The sequence below is a fragment of the Seriola lalandi genome, unplaced genomic scaffold, assembly GCF_002814215.2.
Source record: "Seriola lalandi dorsalis isolate HSWRI2012SDOR001 ecotype SW California unplaced genomic scaffold, Sedor1 jcf7180002054748, whole genome shotgun sequence".
NCBI lineage: Eukaryota > Metazoa > Chordata > Actinopteri > Carangiformes > Carangidae > Seriola > Seriola lalandi.
The window spans coordinates 2,112,245-2,127,419 of NW_019525301.1; the positions used below are offsets into that span (position 1 = coordinate 2,112,245).

General features: G+C 42.8%; 1 protein-coding gene across 1 annotated transcript in view; it reads right to left on the bottom strand.

The window, feature by feature from the left end:
* blacat1 (BLACAT1 overlapping LEMD1 locus) overlaps positions 1-9,912 on the bottom strand; it is an 18,609-nt gene extending 8,697 nt beyond the window's left edge. The window contains exon 1 of the mRNA XM_087178888.1: positions 9,766-9,912. The gene's annotated coding sequence lies outside the window, so the exon portion shown is untranslated. The remainder of the gene's footprint in view (positions 1-9,765) is intronic.
* Positions 9,913-15,175: the final 5,263 nt, after the last annotated feature.

The following is a 15,175-nucleotide window of genomic DNA, read 5'->3' on the forward strand; positions in this document are numbered from 1 at the left end:
CCACAAAAAAAACAGGGAAACAGTTTCTGTTGTTCCAACACAAAGACACCAAGCGGAGGAAGGGATGACGAAGGAGGGAAAGATGGATGTATGTATGGAAAGAGACACAAAGAAAAAAAAAGAGCAAAGAGGAGAAAGTCAAGGAAAAACTGATAAGATGTTAAAAAAGGTGAAGCGGGAACATTGAGGATTGAATGACGCCCTGTCAGGCTTAGGTATGTTGTGTGTCTGTACTGATGTGCTTGTGTGTGTGTGTGTGTGTGTGTGTGCAAGTTCAGGTATACGATGGTGCGCTGGAGTCTCAGTCTGTCCTCATGGCTAACGGTCTCCCAGGCCCAGCGAACAAAGAGCTTATTGACTACGCAACACACAGGAGCTTTTTCTCTTCTCCACAGGCCAGTGCTTTGTGCTTGCCGCCCACCCCCACCCCCCAACACACACACCCACCCACACACACATACACGTACACCACCACCATTCCACCTGCGTCTCGAATACTCAACATCGATATGTCCATTCTGTCACATGTGATGTTAAAAATTCCTTTAATATTGAACTTTGACATTGAAGTGACACTAATTCCACAACTTCCCAATTCAAACAGGTACTTTCAACTCACTTAATACCTGTGAAGTGATACATCTTAATCAAAGATAAAAACCATTTAGAATTCTCCAATTGTGCCCGATTTTTTAGAAACAAGTAAAACTACCTGGTGCAAAGGAAAGTATGATTGATTTATTGTGAAAAGCATTTTATTGTTAAGAGCAAATAGGCTTCTTCTGAAACTTATTATTTCCATTTGGATTGGGGTTCATCACTTAAGTGTCAAAAAAGAGTAAAAGAAAAAAGTAACATTAAAAAATGTGTTAGTTACCAGTTAGTTAAGATAAATTAACCAATTATCACAATAGTTGCTGATTAGTTGTTCATACTGGCAGTTGACGGATTCATCAATCCACTATGGTTGTTTGGATCCTATATGAAGGATAAAACGTGCTGCACTGACCACTGTAGGGTGAATGAATAGTGGGGTAAATGATAGTACTTGTCAGACCTTTGAGATACTGTATGTCTAAAAACCCCCTCCCCAACAAGTTTCCAACGTCAGAATGGTGGGGTGCTCTAATTTTCTGAAACTGACAAGCCAACAATGATGCCATTAAATTTTTGGGAATTTAGAGTCGATTGAAATCCACTACAAATGAAAGTATTTCTTTGTGGAGAAAAATAAGGTGCAGTAACAATCGGTGTCTTTCCATGAACCTCGTCAATGCGCAATTTGAAATTGCGAACTCAAAAATGACTTATGGAAACTAACTAATGACTTTTGAAAAAACTCTCAAATGTCGAAATAAAATGTTTCACAGACACTAACAGATCATCAGACAGAGCAATATTTCGCACAATTGAAATGGAAGCACGTTTTTCACATTCAAGTCGTGGCGCCTGTCGTATCAGGCCCCAGGGAGCCAGTTCCAAATGAGAGGAAATCTGTCTTCACGTTTAATTGGAATGATGTCGTGAGAGGATAAAACCTAGCTTTATTCGTGCAACATCACAAAGGAAACAGACCGTTAGCAATTGTGTTTTGTCGACTAAGACACTGCTTCTATATTGGGCAAAATGTGTGCAATGGAAACCCATGTTTGGTTGTGTCTCTGTTGCACCTGAAAAGTGGCTCTTGACTTCCTAAAGGCTGCTGACAAATAAACTTTGTGTTGTCTGCTCCAATAAGTATCGCTCTTGCCCCCATGTGGAGCCATATCAGTCCTACAGAGAGCCAATGAGGCGTTCTTGAGGTCTACGAGAGGTACGTTAATTATAACCTCCAGGTTCCCAGTGGGGAATAAGGCTTAACGAGGCCCGGGCAGAGAGCAGAGGGATTACGAGGTCTCACTAGCGCTACAACTGTCTGGCCAACCATTGAGCTGCTATATGAAGCTATGAACATGCTGAATAATAATAGCATGTAAGGCACCGGCAGGAGCCTTAGAGGGGCTGTGTACAGTGAGAGAGGGAGAGCGACAGACAAGACACAGGGAGAAAGAAAGCAAGCCTGCGAGTGTGTGAGTGTGTGTGTTTGCTGCAGCCAAGAGATTTCTCGCCTCAGCTGGTTGGACGGATTACCTGAAACTAAGAGGAGAACAAAAAAAAAAAAAAAACGTAATGAGTGAGAGAGAATGCAAGAGAAAAGACAGAAAGGTCAATGGGATCTCAGAGCCGTGGAGAGAGAGAGGAGAGAGAGAAAGAAGGATGGTGACAGAGACAGGAAGGAAGAGGAATGGGAAGAGCATCAGTAGCACAAGAAAGGCCACATCCACACTAATTTGTTTTAGTTTTAAAATGCATCACTCCTGCTACGTTTACCCCTGGCATCCACGCAGAGTTTTTGAGTCCCTAAAACAGAGACTTTTGGAAATGCTGCTGAAAACTGCAGGGCTGACGGGGGCTGACGGGGGCTGACGGGGGCCAACGTTTGCTTCCCTGATTGGGGCTTATCAGTCACGATGGATCCTTCCCTGATTCGTCATGCTCCTATCAAATGACCCTTTGTCTGTATGAAAACATAGGGCAACAGTCTCAACTACCAGCCGTACTGACCTTGTCTTTCCTAGCAGCTGTTGTGCAGTTAAATTCTGCATTTAATAATGCTAATAAATCTCTTACTTTTTGCCATTACTCTTTCCCGTTCATTGTAATTTCTGCAACTGAGCAACCAACTGCAGAGTCAACAATCTGCTTCCCGTTTACACCAGCAAGCGTATATGTCCAGTTTACATGAATGGTCATGTGACAAGTGTTTTCTAGTGTATGGACGGATTTAAAATGCTTGTCTGGACACACATCATTTTCGCTTTAAAATGATGAGCCAAAGACTGGACCCGGGACTGAAGACTGGGAGGTGGGATGTTCAGTCTTGCAAAAAAAAAACATTAAAATGGTTTAAGAAGTTCAATGAGAACTTTTTCACACCTCGACAGGTGTCGATTCACACCGAGAGGAACATGCGCCGACTGAAATTGAGCAAAAAACTTGTAAGACAGTGTGCAGGAGTTTGTGCTCAACCTTTGATAGGTTCATAAGTTCCAAGTCTATCTTACTACATTCTTATCTAAGTTAAGGGCACAAAATGGAGGACAAAATCCAAAGTCTGGTTTGTTTAAAAAAAATTAATGCTTCAATCAAAGCTAATATACGGCCTCAGAAGTTTCAGTTAAAACCTAACCGTGCAGATGTAGCTAGCTAGCAACATGAACCAGCTATGTTTGTGTGAGGTGTGTGGCTATGTGTGTGTATGGATTGATTAAACTCTCAATTATTGTTTCCATTAATCACTTTAGTGTCAGAAATAGCAATAGTAGGCTGATACAAGTTGCCCCGGGTGATGTGTCGTCAAATAAAGCTACAGCTAACATCTATACAGTTAAACAAGCTATTTGTAGGCAATAATGTATGGGAGCCCAAAGAGGCCAAAAATATGTGAACATGCACATCGAAGTCACACATTGTGTGACAAGTCTGATTTCAGAAGTCAGTTTCACATGATTTTGGCCTCCTTGGCTTTCCATAATGACGCCACACCTACCAAAAACACACCTTTATAGTGAAGTTATCGTGAGGAAGGACTGCTACACAGGAGATATGATTGGAGTGACCAAAAACTCAAATCTTACACATGGCATGTGAGCATTGAATAAAATAGATTTGAAAAATGTGAACCAGTTGTTTAAGTGCTTAAGATAACAGAGGACAGAAATACAGAAGTGAGCGGCAAAGGGAGAACGACAGAATCAGAAACAGAGAGAGAGAAAAAAGAGAGGGAGAGAGAGGGCACCCTGCCCTAGATATTTGCCTGTAAGCTGCTCACAATGCAGACATGGCAACGGGCCGTGCGAGGCGAGAGAGGAGATGAGAGGAGAGCAGAGAGATGGGCAGAGGAAAAAAAGAACAAGGGACAGAAAGTCAGGCCAGAGAAAGGATTAGTGATCAAAGACGGCCAGCGGCCATCCTGAAAGCCCCCTAAACACACACACACGAACATGCACACACACACTCATAAAGAGAGGGAGAGAGTAAGGGAGATTAGAGTTTTTTTTCCATGGTGTTAATCATTTACCTTCCTCCTATCCAGCAGCACCTTTGCTGTGAGAATGAACACTTTATGCATAGAGCCATTTGCATTAGCCCTAGTGTGAATGTTAAGAGGGCATACACACATGCACACACATTGATTGATTATAGCACTGTAATGAGAATATATGCCAGTCTAACTTTCTCTCTAATTGGTTTCATAGGCTTTTCCCTGGAGAAGTGCCTGAGGGAACTTAAAGAGAAGAAAAAAAAATCATGATGTGACATCTACCTTTTCCTCTCGCAGAAATTCTGAGTTAGACTTCTGAAACGCTTTTAATTCCTACTCAACCTCTGTCTCCCTCACTCTGATGAGTCGCCGATGAAGAGATAAACAACAGGCTGGAGATACCAATTAGGCCGTCAAACGGCAGTACAACAATCCTCAGTACTCCTCCGCTTCCCAGAGGAGCAGTGGTGGGAAAGAAAGAAGAAAAAAAAACGATGGAGGAAGGAAGGAAAGGGGAAGCTCGTGCAGCGAGGAGGAGGAGGAGGAGGAGGAGGAGGAGGAGGAGGAGGAGTAGGAGGGGGGAGGAGAAACTTTGTCAGAGCTCACACCTAATCAGGGAATCCTCCTTCTCAGTCTCTCTGTGCAACATGCACAGAAACACACACCTGCACAAACACACAGAGGCTTGACCTCCACTAGCTGATCTCGCTCCTTGGTATTCCATCGCCCTCCCACCAGCTGACCTGATTGGCTAATGACGGCTCATTTATCTTGATGCAGCACCTGCAGTGTCTACAACACACGTGCGTGTGTGTGTGTGTCTGCTCAAAAGAGTGTGTGTTTCCAAGTGTCACACACACACACACACACACACACACACACACACACACGCACACGCATACACACACACTGTATATCATCCCAGCTAAACTAGCTCTTTCCACACCAGCACTGCCCTTGCTGCAGCAGCTTGCACACACTGGTTCACCTATGGGGAATGATAGAGGGGAGAGAGAAAAGGAAGAGGAGGTGAAGATAAGAGGAGAGAGACAATGAAAAAGGATGAAATAGGGGAAGGAGGGAGGAAGAGCGACAAAGAAGAGGAAAGAGGGGAGTACCGAAGCAGTATAACAGGAGAGAGAGAAAAACCAGATCAACAGGAGAAAAACAGGAGGTGAAGAAAAACAAGGAGGATGATTAAAAGAGTAAAAAAAGGAAAAAGAGGAAGAGATAAAAGAGAAGGGAACAGGGAGAAGAAACAACCGGAGGAGAGAATGGAGGAGGGGAGTTCAAATGAAGGGAAAAGGGATTGATGAATGTTTTATTCACTCACTGCTAACACTTCTTTAATTACTACAGCTCAAATCACTGCCTGAGTATGATCACTGCATGTCTCTGTGTGTGTGTGTGTGTATGTCTATGTGTGTGTGTGTGTGTAGGACTGTAATATGTGTAAAGCACAGTAAGCATTAATTATCAACTAGGCTGAATAAGTGAGGCCAGCTAAAGGGACAAGCCAAGCAAGCCTGTAGACGCTAAATGATGCCAGCATCCATGAATTACCCATTTAAAATTGGATGCAAACATTAATTACATTCCCTTTTTCGAGCCATTCCACGTTACAACTACAGCATGACAATAATGACATCGCAACAAACCCTATATTACCTAATCAAACTTAATAGTCAGTAGAGTTTTTTTTACTAGGTCATCAAACTTAAGAACTAAATAGGACATATGTCGCAAAATGACCCTGAAAAAAAAAAAAAGAAAAAAAAGATCTGACTGTTAACCAAACCTCTCAGGGAAAATTACATGCATTACAACTTGGGTTTTATATTTGCTGTTCTGTCCTTTGGTTCTGTCATTTAAGATAACATTGATTAAAACGTAGGTCCAATGTCGCAACAGTTACAAATGGTCAGAATACCGGACAGTTTTGTCAGATTAGCCTCCACTACCATTCCTTTTTTTCATTGATGTTATATTTTTGGACATTTAATGCCTATATTTGATAGCAGCAGTGGACAGAGACAGAACATACAGGAAGGAAGAGTAGGGCAGCAATGCAGCAAATTGTCCGGCCGATCGGGACCAAGCGTCGACCTCCGGGGCTGAAAAATGAAGCCAACATTGAAGCGCCAAGAACTGCAGTTTCTTTAAATGACCACTTGAGACTGACTCCAAAAGAGAGTCAATCCCCATAGACTCTCATCTTAAAATGTCCAACTTTACAGCAGAAATTAATAAATGTACTTATTTATTTATTAAAATTTACAGTCTACAGTTTTGTCTCTAAAGCTAATTTCCTCCTTTATGACAACTGAACAGGGGTGAATCTTTATATAACTCACCTGTTTACATTTTATTAAGGCTTACAGTTATGCATAATTATCTGAGTGACAGATGGGTGAGCGTACGCTTGTCACAAACCAGCATTCACTGAAGTCTTGGTTCCACACACACCCCACCCCTTTGCACATGTTTGGTTTAGCCAGGAGTTGCATGGAGTCAGGCGCTGCCACGATGGCGACAGTGGAGCAGGTCACTCTGAGCTTCAAAACCTCTCTTCAGAAACCTGTGGGTGACGTCATGGAGGCTACGTCCAACTTTATTTACAGTCTATGGTCGAGACTCGAACCAGGGACTTGCTGCTTATGGCACTTGAGCCCATGTGGTATGAGCCCTAACCAGTCATTTTAAAGTAATACTGACAGTGAGCATACCTGCTATGTAACTAACATACCGTTGTAGGTGGTCTACACCTGGTGACAATGAGCAGTTTGGCTGATGATTCTGTCTTTTCTCTTTCAAATATATTTGGGGATTTGTTAACAACCTGTATGACCATGTGACCTCTCATGTTTCCTGTGCTGTGGTGTCACAGTGCTCTGAGATCTCTGCCATTATGCCACATCCATACAGCGTTGACAGAGCGTGACGAACAGGAAAGCCTGCTGTGTTCGAACATTATTCCAGGATGGTTACCCCCACAGGAAGCCTCGCAGTCACATCATTTTAATGGCTTAAACTAGCTGCCTACGTGCTGTCATGTATTGGTGGTGGTCTGTTAACCAGTGTCAGTGACTTGATTAATTTGTACTGCTCCTTTTAAAATAGCTGCGTTGATTGTATTAATGTTAATATTAGAGGTTTTTTTTTTTTTTTTGGGAGGATTTACAGCCAACAGTTTATCATCGCTGTCAGAAATTCATAATATCTTTGACTTGAATTTAGACTTGGTTGCTCAGTCATGGCTTAAACTATATGACATTAAAGAAATGACAGTGGTATTATGACAAATGATTCTGTTGAAAGATTGTGTTGTTTTCTGTATAAGGTTGTATAAAGTTGAGGCGACTGAAACTACTTGATCAAAATTGGTCATGGTTCAAAGAAACCCATATTAACTGTTGGTGGGATGTGAATCATGGGCTGTGTGTGTGCACAAGCACCTGCCCAACCTCCTCACTTGGCTGTTTTCTTGGTTCTATAAAAAAGAACCACACTACATCCGCCTTTGCTTATGAGAGAGGAGAGTCATTACTTGAGCAAACACAACAGGTCCAATGTTAGAAACGTAAACACAGGTTGTTTTAAGTGTTCAGGTGAGGATGCTCTTTCCTTTTGACGTCAGCTGATTGAAAGCTTCATCCAGATGTCGAACAACATTTTGCAGCCCCGAACTTCATACTGCTTTTTTTTTTTTTTTTTTTTTAAAGTGCACTAGTTTGACTTTTATGGAACAGCTACACTGCAGCTTTGTTTATTTGTTTATACATTTTTTTTAATGTAATTTGATTACTGCAATTGCCTTACACGTTATGCCTTATTCATCCCTCTCTCTTTCCCACCTCCTCTTCCTCCTCTCCTCTCTGTCTGCAGAGAGAGGAGGGTTTGCATGTATTATGTCTTCTTTTGTTCTTTGCTGTCGGCTCATTGTCAGAAAAAAAATAGGCGAGTAGAGAGGAAGAGGGCAGTTAGTGAGAGACAGAAGGTGGGAGGGGGAGCAGAGGATGAGTGGGTCTTGACGTGACGTCCGTCCTGACTGTAGATAGATACCCCCCCCCCCAACACCCACACACTTCTACAACCCCCACCTTCACATCACCGTGTCTCTCATTTTGTGTCCTTATCTTTTATTTTCTCTCAAGCCAGGTGCTGCTTATCCAGCCCAGAGCTCATCTTATCCCCCCCCGCCTCCTCACCCCCACCACTTTATCACTCTCACCGCCACCACAACCTCACACTTTTCACATATGAAGCCACACACTCCTATAACCTGCTCCCCTGTCTTTCTCCTCCTCCTTTCACCCCTTTCCACATCTCCGTCTTTCTCCCCCTCTCTACGGGACCTGACGGGCCGTGACCCGTCCTATCTCTGCTCAGGGGTCAGTCCTAAAAACACACAGACAGACAGGTGGGCAGACAGACAGGCGGCTAGGAACTCATCAACTCCAGATTCCGTATCCATTGCAGACATCTACTGTAGCATCCAGGAGCCGGAACAGACAAAGCCATGGAGCTTAAAAGTCTTTGGAAAGTCAAGTTTTTATGAAGGAAGTCAGGCACTTCAACATCTCTTCATGTTTATATTTGTCACGATTTCGTGGGTGGTACAGCGCAAATTAACAAACAAAAAGAAAACACCCCATTCCCGAAAGCTGCGGTGTGTCGAAAAACCTTTTGTCCTCACGCCTCTGATGTTCAGCGTTAAGGCCGAGGCATTTCCATTTCTCACTGTCACATCAGATTCTCTCTACACAAACTAACTGGTAAATCTGCAGCCAATCTTTGAACTTTTTTCTTTTTTTTTTTTTTCTTTTACTTTTTGAGTGCAAGTGCTGCTGTAGCTGCCGGCTGCAGCGACGGGAGGGCAGGAGGGAGGGTGGCGAGGCTGCCTGAGCCGAGCTCTCCGTCCTGATTTAGAATTAGATCTATTTCTGTTCACCCTCCAACCCCGCTGGGAAATATTCAAATCTGCCGTGGAATGTGTGTGTATGTATATGTGTGTGAGTGTGTGTGTGTGTGTGTGTGTGTGTGAGAGAGACAGAGGGAGAGAGAACGATGAAGAAGCAGAGGGAGTGAAAGAAGAAGAGATAAATTGAACACAAACTGTTGGCTGGTTGTTAGAGAATTTGCATGTAGTACACAGCTTTGGCAGTGTGCTTTCCTATGAGCAGTCGTGCCAATTAAGTCACTGAACTCAAATCAGACGGAATGAGAAAAGAGGAAAATAGAAAAAATAAATATAGATAGAAGGGGGGGGGGCAAAGGAGGCTGTGTTTGCAGGCTCAATGTGAACTAGCAGGGAGTAAGACTCAAGCCATGGTCAGTAATTCATACGCAGAGCACGTACAGACTGAGCCAAGCTCACCCTCCAGCTACACACACACACACACACACACACACACATTGGCGGATCAACACACACTCACTCACAATCACACCAGCAGTCTGGACAAGCTTCAGCCACAATCTCAGCTCCATATCCGATGTTACAGCCATCCAAATGTCACCGCCAACACCTTTGACCCCTGTTAGCATTAACAACGCACACACACACTCTATACTACCCTCAGTCTCTACAGCTGACACAGAACACACACTTTTAAAACTAAAAGAAAGACTGAAAACAGTGAAAACTGTGTTTACGGGACAAGGAGGCGACACACACTCACCTCAGAGTGGAACCCGGTGCTCAGCCGCGCGGTGGTGGAGAAATGACCCGCTGCACTCCCGTCCTCACACAGACACATGCACGCACGCACGCACGTGCGCGCACACTCAACGGCGAGGTGTGTATGAGGACAATGAGACTGGACTGGATGGAGCTAAGCGGCGGGAGGAGGAGGAGAACGAGGAGGAGGAGAGAGGGAGGAGGGAGATGTGTGGTTGGGCGGGAAGGTGAAGAGGAGAGAGAGAGAGAGAGAGAGAGACCGGGTGAATAATGAAATACAGCAGAAGAAAAAAAGAAGTGGCAGAAAAAGAGGGGAAAAAAAACATGAAAAGGGTCCCACTGAGGCAGAGTCCCTCTTGTTCCATTTGTGGTTTTGTGTGTGTGTGTATAAAATGTGTTAAGGTGACCATCTAAGTGTGTGTGTGTGTGTGTGTGTGTGTGAAGGCTCTGAAGGGTCTCCTGTTCGTCACTTGAGACTTGGCGCCCTGCAGTAAGAGCGGCTTTACATCTTGTGTGTGTGTGTGTGTGTGTGTGTGTGTGTGTGTGTGTGTGTCCTCCTCTCAATCAGTAGCCTGTAGCTCGTCACCGTTACAACACATCTCATGTCTTCTTATCCCAGAAGCTCCTCAAGCCTCCTCTTTGTCTTCTTCATCTCCCTCTCTCTCTCTCTCTCTCTCTCTCTCTCCAGGGAAATACCTCTGCCACTAATCTCTTCAAAGGTCTCTGGGCCACTCGAGCTACCAAATTCTCTCTCTCTCTCCTTCTTTCAGATTCCTCTCACTCACTCAGCTCTGCACTGTAAAAAAAAAAAAAAAAAACTAAAAACTGTGTCCTAAGACCGTGTTTCCATTAAACAGGTTCAAATATTCTCATAGTACTAGAAGGATATTTCAACATGTCCAACAGAAATGTTCCTATCCGTAACCTGAAGCAAGCAAGAAAGACAAAGCAGATTTCTGCACAGAAATCTATATTTTTTTTAGCTAAAGACCAAAACCAACAATGAATTAGTCTCATTATCAAGTCCTGTCTGTCGAGCCAAAGCCTGATGTGTGTTATTTTTCTCTTCTCAAAAAACCTGTTAATTAGATATTCCTTCCAAGTTTATTTATTTATTATTATAGGGACGGAGCACATTAATCAAAGAAAAAAAGAATAAGTAAGTCCTAAAGGCTAATTTTCATCTGTTGTCCCTGGCCAATTCTTAGTTAATCCCACAAACACCTGTAAAACCTGAAAAACTCAATAGAGCATCAAGTATGTATTCATCCACGGCTGAAAATAGTCCCCATTAAATGCACTTTTTACTTCTCTTTGAGTCATTTTTTGCTAAAAGCTACAGTTCCCAGCTGTTTCAGGACATTACTTGGCCTTAAATGTGAAGCTGTATATTTGTGAAGAATCACATCCTCATATTTCACAGTGGAGACGGTCAAAAGACTTCAGCTCTAACATGTCAATCTTTTCATGGGATTTGTAGAAGAATATAAACTAACACCAGCTCCAAATGACACAAAAATGCCTCGATAAGAAGCAGATAAGTGACACCAACACTCACATTGACACACACACACACACACACAGTCACACACATCCTGAGCTCCAGGTGTGTGTGAGTGCTCGTAATTGCGTGTTTGTGCGTCTGTGAAGTGCCGAGCAGCTTCAATCCTCCAGCTCAGCCACAGAGAAGCCAATCTCCACATCCAATTATTTGCTTCTCAAAGGCAGACAGATGGAGAGAGGGGAGAAACAGAGAGCGAGGTGAAGAGACACAGAGTTAGACTTAGAGAGAGCGAGAGAGAGAGGGAGTCTCTTTGAGTGTCTGCACAGGGGGAATTAATTAGGATGAGAAAGAAACGGAGGGAAGAAATTTGTCTCTTCTCCGCTCGGGTTTGGAGAATAGTTTCACAATTAGTCAAAGTCCCAAACAGAGCCTGTGGACACAACTGTGGAGAGCGAATGAGCAAGCCAGAGAGTGAGTGCCGGAGAGAGCGAGAGAGATGGAGATCAAAACCCAAATGAATCGCGCCAAAAGGGACAGAAGAACTGAAGTTGTTAGAGAAATGATTGGCAAGAGCATGTTATATGTTGTTTTTGTTCTTTTTTTTTTTTTTTTTTTGTGTGTGTCTCCGTACCCTCCCAAGGCGAGTGGCGGCCGTCCTGCCTTCTCAGTCTTGTTATTCTTCCTTCTCCTCTACTTCTTCTCCTCTTTCTTCTCCTTCTCCTTCTCCCTCCTTCTGCCCTCCGCCGTCAAGGATATTCCATCAAGTCTGGCTCGGGGTGGATGGAGGCATCGCCGCGCTCCAAACACACTTCAGCTTTCACTATCTTCTCCTCTTTGACTCTTTTCTCCGTTTTCTGCTCTCTCTTCTCACTGTCGTTGGCCGGAGCATTTTTCTTTCTTCCCGGCAGCGGTGACACACAGCGTGGGGCGGGAGGGGGGAGTTGAGGACGAGGAGGGGTGGAGAGAAATACTAAGAGAGAACAAAAAAAGAGAAAAAAATAGGAGAAATTGAAGGATGGAGGGAGGGAAAAGAGCAAGTGTAGGTAGATGGAACAGCGAGCAGAGAATGACGGGAAGAGGCAGGTGGAATGGGTAGTGACACATCGCGGAGGTGTGTGTCTGCGTGTGTGTGAGTGTGTCAGAGCACGGGGGCCGTCCCTCTAACCGACACACCACCAACGAGAAAGACGTGGAGGAGGAGGAGGAATACGTGGATGCATAGATAGATAGGTGGATGGTGGAATGGATGGAGGGAGTGATTCAGCAAGCGTTCCACCTCCTCTCCTCCTCCCTCACACACACACACACACACGCTTAGTTCATTATCATTCACTGGATTTCGCCATAATACGCATGGCTAACCTACTCACGGAGACGGAGCTGAGCCCTGAACTGAATCCTAATGGAGGAGAGGGAGGGAGGATGAGGAGGAGGAGGGTGTGTCAGGCGAGCAGGTGTCCCCTTGACGTCTATTGTTCCCTATCAATGTGTGTGTGTGTGTTCAGATCCTTCCAGTGTGTACACACAAACAGGATCATGTGAACTTTTTTATTGCGGTAAAGTTTCTGAAACGATCCACACGTGCATCTGTTTCTGCAGAGCAGATCTCTACTTCTATTTTAGGATGCAAACTGCCGTCAGGCAAAATTTAAACTTCAAAAACAAAGAAAAAAAAAATGTCACATGGATTCAGTGTTTCCATGAGAAATTTCCTGTTAGGAAGTTGAGAGTGTCTGGAACAGAATTTAGTCTTATGTCTACCACACACTAGAAGACTTTGAAAAGACTCACACCCTCTCACATCTAAAGTCATTTTGGTGTGAGTCAGAGTTTTTAGTCTCACACTATATAAGATCTTGTAAAGACTGGGGATCTAGCAAGGTCACTACGACTAGATTCCTTTGAGATTATATCCCATCATGCTAATCCAAATTTACAAGAAGAAAAACTGTCTTTTTGAGACTTTTTTTGCTCTTAGAAATTGTGCATTATTATTATTATTATTATTATTATTATTATTATCACATAATATAGTATACATAGTTGTTTTTTTGACACTGACTGAGACAGTACCATGAGAATGACTCTTGTGTGCAGCTCTGTGAGCCCAACAACACAGAGGCGTGAGGCTTTCTCAGTCTGTGCCTCCAGTGAGCAGCTTTCATAGCAATGAATGGCCGTCTTTACAGTATCCAGTTCTCCTTGATGCATTGCATTGGCCTGGACACGCCAAGAGGTTTTCATGATGAATGTTTGCTGCACCATACAAAAAGGTGAGAAAAGGAAATATATTAACAAGTTGTTTAAAATGTGAGTGAACATGTTTTCACACCACAAGACGTGTTTGGTATCCGGCAACCTTTGAGGTCTATAGCTACCATGAAATGTTGTGACCAATTAACGCAGGTCATTTTACTGCACACCAATTAGGAAAACTAAACTTCATTAGTTTATGTGGTAAGGGCTTTTTAAGCACATGGGTTATTTGAGATTGTAAACACATTCCTTGACCTTGAGAGACAGCAGTTAACTAAACAATCACACAACAATGGCCAATTAATAACTGTTCTGGAGTTTCATTCTCATCTTTTAAAACATATTGGACAAAAAGTCCTCAAAGGAATAGTTTGATATTTTTGGTAGTATACTTATTTTGTTTTTTTTGTTTTTTTTGTTTTTTTTTTCCTGTCATTATTATAGATGCATGGATCAGTTGATCATCCATACCCACATGTATGCATGAATCACCCACTGGAACTAATTATTTTCCACGATTTAGAGACCCACACCCAATCACACATTACCATTATTTCTCAGTAGGATATTGATATGTGTGATATGGTGACATATTACACTGAAGTTCGCTGGTTATAAACAAACATTTATTTAAAGTAAAGTTGTACTTTTTTTTGGTAAAATGAAAATGGCAAAAGGTATGTCCCCAACAGCCTGAATAGTCAGATGCTATTTATCCATTCAAACTACGTTCTGAAAGTCACCGCTACTTCCACGCTTTTTTTAAAAGCTCATGATAACTTTTGACTGTTGCCCAAAATAAATGATAAAACATAACAAGTTCAGCAGTGTGTCATAATTCATGCCTGACAAAAAAAGCTTAAAATATGTTCACATTTTAGAGAATGTAATAAATATTATTTCACCCTGCAGCAACACACCCACTGTTAATCGGAATGTTAATTTTATCATCCATGCATCACGTCTGTATGATGAATATGAAGGTACTGTACACTGTAAGTACAACTACCCCCAGATGTGTAAAGTTTTAAAATAATTCACCTACCATAACACATTAGTAAGTGGCCCTGTTGATCATGTCATCACTATGAGGTTACCAGGCAACCATTGGACACATGGAGACCCCAGCCTGCAAAAGAAATTGTTCCAGCACCAAAACTCGTAATAAAAGTACAAGTTTACATTTTGACATTTGTGTGACTAAGTAAACTTTAAACCAGCAGGACTATCTATTCCTTGCTGTTTCCAGTCTTTACATTTTGCTAAGCTAATCGGCTGCTAGCTGTAGCTTTGTACACTAAAGCTACAACTAGCAGCCGATTGGCTTAGCTATGCTTAGCTTAGATATAAGAGTAGTATTGAGCAAGAAAGCAGTAAGCACATTTCATAAGATGTCAGATGTGCCATATTTTATATAACCTGTTGATGAAAAAGCCGACAACAATTTGGGAGAGAATATGCCTAAGCCTGTAACAGAGGGAGACAGACAATATGCTCACACTATGCTTTCACACTACTTAACTGTGGTTGGTAAAACACGTCTTGACTCCATCTATGTCTGCAGCTCCTTTTTTAAGTTGTGAACAATTAAATCATTTAATTTTGCTGTATGTGTACAAGTTAATGAGATTACATATCTGGTAGGCAAGCT